The sequence below is a fragment of the Monodon monoceros genome, unplaced genomic scaffold, assembly GCF_005190385.1.
Source record: "Monodon monoceros isolate NGI ecotype Baffin Bay Population unplaced genomic scaffold, NGI_Narwhal_1 Super_Scaffold_12, whole genome shotgun sequence".
NCBI classification, from domain to species: Eukaryota; Metazoa; Chordata; class Mammalia; order Artiodactyla; family Monodontidae; genus Monodon; species Monodon monoceros.
The window spans coordinates 42,683,039-42,691,208 of NW_021703768.1; the positions used below are offsets into that span (position 1 = coordinate 42,683,039).

At 41.3% G+C, this 8,170-nt stretch overlaps 1 non-coding gene across 1 annotated transcript; it reads right to left on the bottom strand.

The window, feature by feature from the left end:
* Window positions 1–7,611: 7,611 nt before the first annotated feature.
* Window positions 7,612–7,745, bottom strand: LOC114893521. The gene has a single exon (XR_003792938.1). It is a non-coding gene; the product is annotated as a small nucleolar RNA SNORA76 (small nucleolar RNA).
* Window positions 7,746–8,170: the final 425 nt, after the last annotated feature.

Consider the following 8,170-nt stretch of genomic DNA (forward strand, 5'->3'; position numbering starts at 1 on the left):
ATTTGTCCTGGTTAGGATTTACTCAGCTTTAGATTCATGTCTTTTGGCAAATTTGGGAAGCATTCAAGCCATTATTTCTTTGAGTACTTTTTCAGGCCCACTTTCTCCTTTCTCCAGAACTCCTATGACATGAATGTTAGATCTTTCATTATGGTTCCACAGGTTCTTCAGGCTCTGTTCTTTTTTTTTTTTTCCCCCAGGTAATTTTCTCTCTACTGTTCATATTGGGCAATTTCTATTGTTCCATATTTTAGTTCACTAATTCTTCCTCTGTCTCAGACGTGGGGAGGGGTACACTAGCCCCTTCTCCAGGGCAGCAGGCTGGGGTCTAAGTGGAGACCAAGGCAGAAGATCCTGGGCCTGTGGGTCCCAAGGGAAGTCACACCCAGTAGCTAGTTGATAATCACTCTTCATGTTATAATTCCTTTTTCTTACCCTTGAGTCATCAATATCTTTTAAAAGATACAGCCTGGCCAAGCAGTTCTATGAGGAATTAAGGGAAAGGATATGTTTACTTGTGGCCCAAAGAAATAAAAGGGCAGCAATAGGAGGAGTTGGGGAGGGGCATCCAGAACTATAGGCACAGTGGCTAGAAGCTTAGCAAAGAGGCAGTTTTCCCCCAGGTGACTGCAAAGACACAGATGTAGTGGGACCTGATGAGGTGACACCTGCCAGCCAATCCCCCAGAACCTTGAAAAGAAGTGGAGGTCCTGCTCTCATCAAGTGGGAACATTCACCCAGTAGCAGATTTAATATAATCTCCTTTATATACTCAAACAAGTGAGACTGAAGAGTTATTTGGTCCTCACCCATTGTATAGTTGAGTAAACTTAGACTTAGGGGTGATGACAGCAATAACAGCCAATAGTAATAGCCAGTAAATAACAGAGCTGGCATCTGCACCATGTTGGACTGACCTCAAAATCTATACTATGTTTACTAAAGAGGAAGGGGAGGATTCTGAAAAAATGTGTGGAGGACTAGGCAGATTTAGTCAGACACCATGAATAGTATGAGAGGAAACTTTAGAAACTGAACACTCCAATGGTGCTACCTGTTAAGAAGCCTGCAATGGAGACCCAGAGAACTGGGAAGAGGCAGAAGTATCTTTTGCCAGGGAGTGACTGGCCAAGTGACCAAGACAGAGCTAAGTCATGTGATCACTAAACATGGGCAGTCACACATGTTGCTTCAAAAATGATGATAGTCCATTACACAGCATCCACTGAATGCACTCAAAGTTCACAATTCTAGAGGGAAAACTGAGAAAGTAAAAGGCACAGTGTCCAGCAAGATTGCTGCTTGGCAAGTGAACCCACAAGAGTTTTGATGGCCACGTCTCTCAGCCTAACCTAAAACTGGCCATGGGCCACATCTTCAATGTAGAGAGAAAACTTCTTTGAGTCAGTCAGTGCCAGTTACACTGTGCCAGCGTCCCCGATACACCACTTCCTGTGTGTCTCAGTGTGCTGGTCTGCCTGCAGAGGAGGAAAGAGACCCTACCAAACGCTGGGGTGATGCCTCAGTCTTTGAGATGACCCCCAGGTCTCACTGAAAGTGTGATGTAAGTGCAATGCCCTTGAAAGCACTGAGTCAGTGGTGTACTGGTAAATGGTTAGCAACAGGCTGGCCCTTAAGGGGAAAAGCCCTAATTTATAGTGTTTGCCAATTTCTGTGGTATAAATAATCCACCATAGCTGATTTCAAACAACCAATGTGACATCACTGAACATGGAGTTAAGAGATGCACGGTAGTCCATCCTTATATAGCACAGATATGACTGAAATAAAATATCTCAAAAGCACAGATATTAATAGAACACCGTAAAATGATTAAGTGATGAGTTTAGAGTATTATCTTTATTTTATATAATTTATTTAATTGCAAGTTTATCTAATTTAATTTTTAATATTGCCTGTGTTTAACAACTGGCTTGCAACTTTCCTGAAAATTTAACAATTGGCTCTTGTGAGCTGGTATAAGCCAGAACCAGTATCCTTTTTAGCCAGTGTTTTCTTTTATGGACAAATATTGACTGAAAGGTGAAATTGTAAAAGGATGGGCATTTTACAAAGAGATAAAATATCCAAGGAGGTAAGGTATTTGTTTTTGTTTTTGTTTTTTACTTATGCTATGTCAGAATAGGTTTGTTATATCGTTTTACTTAATGTTTTGTCAGATTGTGATTTCTCTCCTCTATTGAGCCCTCTACGGAATATATCAAAGGCCTAACCCAGTCTTCCATATGCTTCCATTATAATAAAATATAATAGGTGCCATCTTTACAGTTTTATCTGTCTCAAAGACAACATGAATGGGGGACAGGAGATGGATGGGGGAAGATTGTAGTTAAAGAAGATAAACTGGTGGTTTAACACCACTTCACTGCCAACAAACTCTATATTAAATTTAATGCTGCTCCCAAGATCAAAGAGGCAGACGGACACATGTAGAAATCAGCAGGATGCGCTGGAGCAATTAAAGATCAAAGATATGGATAATCCCTGCCCTTGAGGATTTTTGTTCAGGGATGTGTCCCTAGTGTCCAACACAGTACCAAGCAGATACACAATGGTATCTGGTGCTCACTCACTGGCCGTTGGTTCTCCCATCCTCCAGAAGCAAGCTCAGTGCTCTGATGCAGAGAGACCTATCTAAAGAAGGAATTGCCGAGCAATATGAACATACCCTATGGGAATTCAGTGCCTTGCTGCATTGTCCAGAGTTCTAAGGAAAGGCTTCTTAGGAATATTTATATTGCTGGAAGAATTACAGGAGTTTACAAATTGTAGACCTCACCTCCAAACCTCCATCAATTATTAAGGAAAATCAATTTACTACCACCTGTTTTGTAACAGCCAAATACCACACTAAGGTCAGTTTCTCCTTAAATTGTTAATGGCCTCACTTATGATGGGTTCAGCTTCTCTGAGAAAGTCTTCAGATTGGTTTGTAGGATTCTTGGCCACCAACTAAATCTAACCTTCATCTGGCCCCAAAGCTTTAGGGGAAATTGTATTTCTCATCAGAAGTTACCTCCTCAGAGTCTGCCTTTTTCCCCTGGAGAGGATCCCCTTCCTTGAGCTCCTGGCTATAAATTTCATCTGAAATTAAAAAATTTTAGTGAGTCTGTGGTGAAACAGTAAGACTGCCAGGAGCACTCAAAAAATTAAAAACAACTCCTTGACCACATACTTTTCATGTTCCGCATAAATCCTCACTTAAGACATACAGAGTATGCAACCTATGGCAAATCATGTTCTCACTTAACTAGAAGTAATTTGCCCAGGAATCGTTAAATCATCTTCCTTCTTGACACTCACGAAAGTACTATTTGGAAATAGGGAATTCAAAGAATGGCCGATCAAACAAAATTTTAAATATTTCCCATTAGAAAGGTATAGACTTGGGGCTTCCCTGGTGGCGCAGTGGTTGAGAGTCCGCCTGCCGATGCAGGGGACACGGGTTCGTGCTGTGGTCCGGGAAGATCCCACATGCCGCGGAGCGGCTGGGCCCGTGAGCCATGGCCGCTGAGCCTGCGCGTCCGGAGCCTGTGCTCCGCAACGGGAGAGGCCACGGCAGTGAGAGGCCCGCGTACCGCAAAAAAAAAAAAAAAGAAAAAAAAAAAAGAAAGGTATAGACTTGACGGGGTGAAATTTCACAAATGAGACTCTCAGCACAAAAAGAAAAGGCCATAAATATTTCTCTACATATGTAAAGCAAGGAAAATAGAACTTCAAGTTCCACTCAGCTTTTAAGATTAAGCATAGCTGGAAACAATAATATACCCAGAAACAAGCATGAAGCCATCTTTCCAAGGTAGGACATTGGAGGAATCTGAACCATTAAAGATAACCTAAGACATCTGTGAAAGACACAGGTTGTATTCTAAGGATAATAGAGACAAGACATTTTCAAATGTTGTATATAGCAGGATGATCAAAACCTTGAAATGTTCAAGGAAATTTTTTTATTATATATGTAAATAACTTCACAAGGAAAACACACATAGAATACGTCCACAAAAAAAAACCCTGTTTATATAAATGTATAACCAGTTCTGAAGGTTATTTTCACACAAGCATAATTTTAATCTAGTTATAGTCTTTTCATGTATCACTATTTTATAAACTGTTTATCATGTAACAACAAAGTCCACCTGGTCATCCATCATTGTAATGACTGTCGTAGGCTGGGTTCCTCCAGAAGCAGATGCTGAGACAGATGTGAATGCAAATAGCTTCTTTAGGAGGTGATTCCAAGAAGCACTTAGAAAACCAAGGAAGTGAGACAGGGAAGAATGCCAATGCGCAGGCTATCACTGTGGGCAACCAGGGCTCAATACGCACTGGGGACCTTTGGAAGACAGTGTGGAACAAGCCTCAGAGTTAGCCCAACCAAGGAGGGAAGCAGTTGGGATATTTCTACACCAACCGCCATCAGTCATGGGTTGAGAACAGTTTCCAGGGGGTGTTAATTCCCCAACACCTCCAGGCTGCCCTGTTCATAGGCTGAGAGGGCACCAACAGCTAGAGAAACCTCACAGGCAAAGATCTGTAGATGCCTGTGGTTGGAAGTTTTTGGTTAGAGAACATGAATAGGAAGTCCTGCAGGGCCCAAGAGCATCAGACACAGTAACTATGTGATATCTCATCACATTTCTATGGCATTGTTTTTCTATTTGCTTTGAGAAATACAAATTTAATTGTCCAAGTTTCAGAAGGAAGTCAGTCAGTGTAACATCCATGTGAAACTTAGAATAGGTACCTGGTGAAAGGGATGCATTAAATTGTTTTGTAATCAATGCTGTGGAAAGCTAAGTAAATTATTATTATTCAAAAGGCATTCATTCACTTCACCTCCATTATGATAGCTAACATAAAAAAACAGAAAATAGCAAGTGTTGATAAGGATATGAAGAAATTGGAACACTTGTGCATTGCTGGTGGGAATGTAAAATGCAGTTGCTATGGAAAACAGTATAGCAGTTCCTCAAAAAATTAAAAATAGAATTATCCATATGATCCAGCAATTCCACTTCTGGGTATATACCCAAAATAATTGAAAGCAGGGACTCAAACAGATATTTATACACCCATGTTCACAACAGCCCAAGTGTCCATCAATGGATGAATAGGGAAACAAAATGTGGTATATACATATAAAGGAATATTATCCAGCCTTATAAAGGAAGGAAATTCTGACACAAGCTACAACATGGATAAACCTTGAAAACATTATGTGAAGTGAAATAAGCGAGTCACAAAAGAATAAATTCTGTCTGGTTCAACTTATATGGGGTACCTAGAGTAGTCACATTCATAGAGACAGAAAGTAGACCAGTGGTTTCCAGAGACCGGGGGAGGGGGGAATGGGGAGTTACTATTTAATGGGCACAGCGTTTCAGTCTGGGAAGATGGAGAAAGTTCTGAAGACGGATGTGACTGAAGGTTGCAGAACAATGTGAACATAGTTAATACCACTGAACTGAACACTTAAAAATGGTTATAATGGTAAATGTTATTTTATGTATATTTTACCACAATTTTTTTAAATCCTGAAAATTTTTTTAAAATAAAAAAGTGAACTATTATTCTATGCAGCAATATGGATGAATTTTTCAAAGATGTTCATTAATTTTCTCAACATCTTCGAAGCTGTATATACTTAGTTTCTGGAAATTAACATCTAGAGCCTGTGAAAATATTTTAGCAAAAGCCACTCCAGGGCCCTCTGATGTTCTTCCCATCCTTACTCTAAATGTGTACACACCAAAGGTCTTCCTCATGCCAGAATAAAGGCAGTGCTAGATCCAAAACATGGAATACTTTCACTTCAGCTCTTTCTCCAAGATACAGTTCACTTACAGCTGTGTGTTTCTAGGGTTTGTGCAAAGGAGCCAACTCACGAAACCAGGAGCTTTCAATACTCAGGAAGAGTTGGCAGCAGGGAACTACCAGCGGTGACTGTGTGGAGACCTGATTTGCCCGGCCCCTTTAGAATGGTTGTCAGAATCTGCTTAGGAAGCCATCAAGGAAGGCAGTTTTCAAGTTAGTCTTTTGGCAGGCTTCTCTCCTTGGCAGGATCCTAAAGACTCCAGGATGGAGGTAGCTTTTGTCCCTAACTCCTTTCTCTTTAGCACTAATTGAGGCAAGATTTGTGCCTGATACTGTCTTCCATATGATAGCGTGTTCTCAAAGGTGTAGGTGGTGGATGAGACAAAAGCTTCCAAATCGCTTTAAGTAACCTCATGCTCCCACCAAACTGAATTGCTTGCTGTGCCCCAAACACTTTCCCACATCCCTGCATGTGTGCACGAGCCTCCCTTCAGAGGAAAGAGACACTTCTGCCCTCTCTCCCCAACCTCTGTACATCCAAATCCAATCCTCTCCTCCACAATCCCTTGCCCAATGGCTAATTAGAGGTAATTTCTTCCTCTTCCAGAATTCCATAATGCTTTAGCAGTTCTCAGGTTTTTGCATTTGGCATTTTCTACCTTGTATTTTAGATATGATATTTCTATCTTATCTCCCTTACTAGACTCTAACTTCCTTTAAGACAAAGTCCCTATCTGATTTACCCTAGTACCCATTCCACACAGAACGTTAGTTCAGCATGTTTCCCATAATAGGAAGTCAGTAAATATCTCACAAATGAATGAGTAAACCAATGAATGAATGTAAGCATGAAATCCTACAAGAAAAGCCCAAAAAGTCTGGGAAAAGCTGTGCCATTAACCATTTGTTTTTCAAGTGCCCATGTTTCTGGCCGTGCCCTGGCCCTCCACACTTCTGCAAGAAATACAGGCTATAATGGGAAGACATGTCATCATCTTCAAACCTCTGTCTCTACCCCTCAAGCCTCTGAAGCACCAGACAAGCAATAACTCCCATGGCCCTCTCTGCACACCCCCATCCCCATGCCTTACAGTCACTTCAAATCTGAGAGCCCAGATTCCTCCAGTTAAGGAGCCTGAGTATAGACCACAATTTTCCAGCTCTTCCCTGGAGCCCTATAGTTCCAAGAAGGTGAAGGGGCCACGAGGAGGAGACTGGGACGGCAAGGCCTTGGGAGCCACACACATACACATATACTCACATTGTGCTTCAGCAAGAGCAGCTCTGGTTTTCATCTATTTTATATTTTAGTTTTTCACAGAAGATTTCATGAAGAATAGAAGCTTCCCTGCTAAAATATAAGATATCTGAAAAACACTGGTGTAGCCCATGTACTTGGACTATGATCTCTAGGAGGGCAAGAGGTCAGAATTGTACCATTCATTACTGCCTCATACCTGGCACAGTGCCATAAAATTAATTAGGAAGCATCTTGGTGGCACCAGGCAAGAAGTGCCATAACCCGAGTCCTGGTCCCAGCTCTAGTATGAACCAGTTGGGTAAGCCCCTTCTCTGAGCTTCAGTTTCCTCATTTTCAAAACAAGGGGAGGGCACAAAGAGAGGACACTCAAACTTACAGCAAAGGCATAGGATATGCAGGACACTAAGTAACAGAGACTGCAGGATCCCCGACATATCCCAAAGAAATTTCAACCTTGGCTTTAAGGGCTGAGGCCTGAGTCGCTGCAGTGCCTCACCCACTGGCAGCCCGGCGATGCTGGCTCCTAGTTAAAAGGGCCGATGCCGTGGGGGCCAGGTGGCCCCATTTATGAGCAAGTGCGGGCTCCGGCTCGGCAGTCTGACTCCAAAGTGCCACGCGCAGGCACGGCAGCGGCTCGAGGCTGCGTGTTAGAAAATATATATATATATTTTTTTATATTAAGGCATTGAGTTGTACTTTGAAGTGTTTGAGAAAAGAAGAATTTACCTGTACTTTTATATACATCTATTTTTATTTCATTATTAAAATTTTCAACTGTTTTAGCCAGCTTAGGCTAAGTCATGCTGCAGTAACAAATGATCTCAAACCTTGTTGATGACACAATAAAAGTTTATTTCTTGTTCAAAAACAAAACAAAACAAAAACCAAGGGATTTGTCCAGAAGATTCTAGAACACCACTGTCCAATAGAACTTTCTAAGAGGATGGAATGTTCTATATCTGTGCTACACAATATGGTAACCACCAACCATATGTGAAGAGTGAACATCTAAAATGTGGCTACTGAGACCAAGAAACTGGATTTTAAATTTTAATCAATTTAATTTAAATT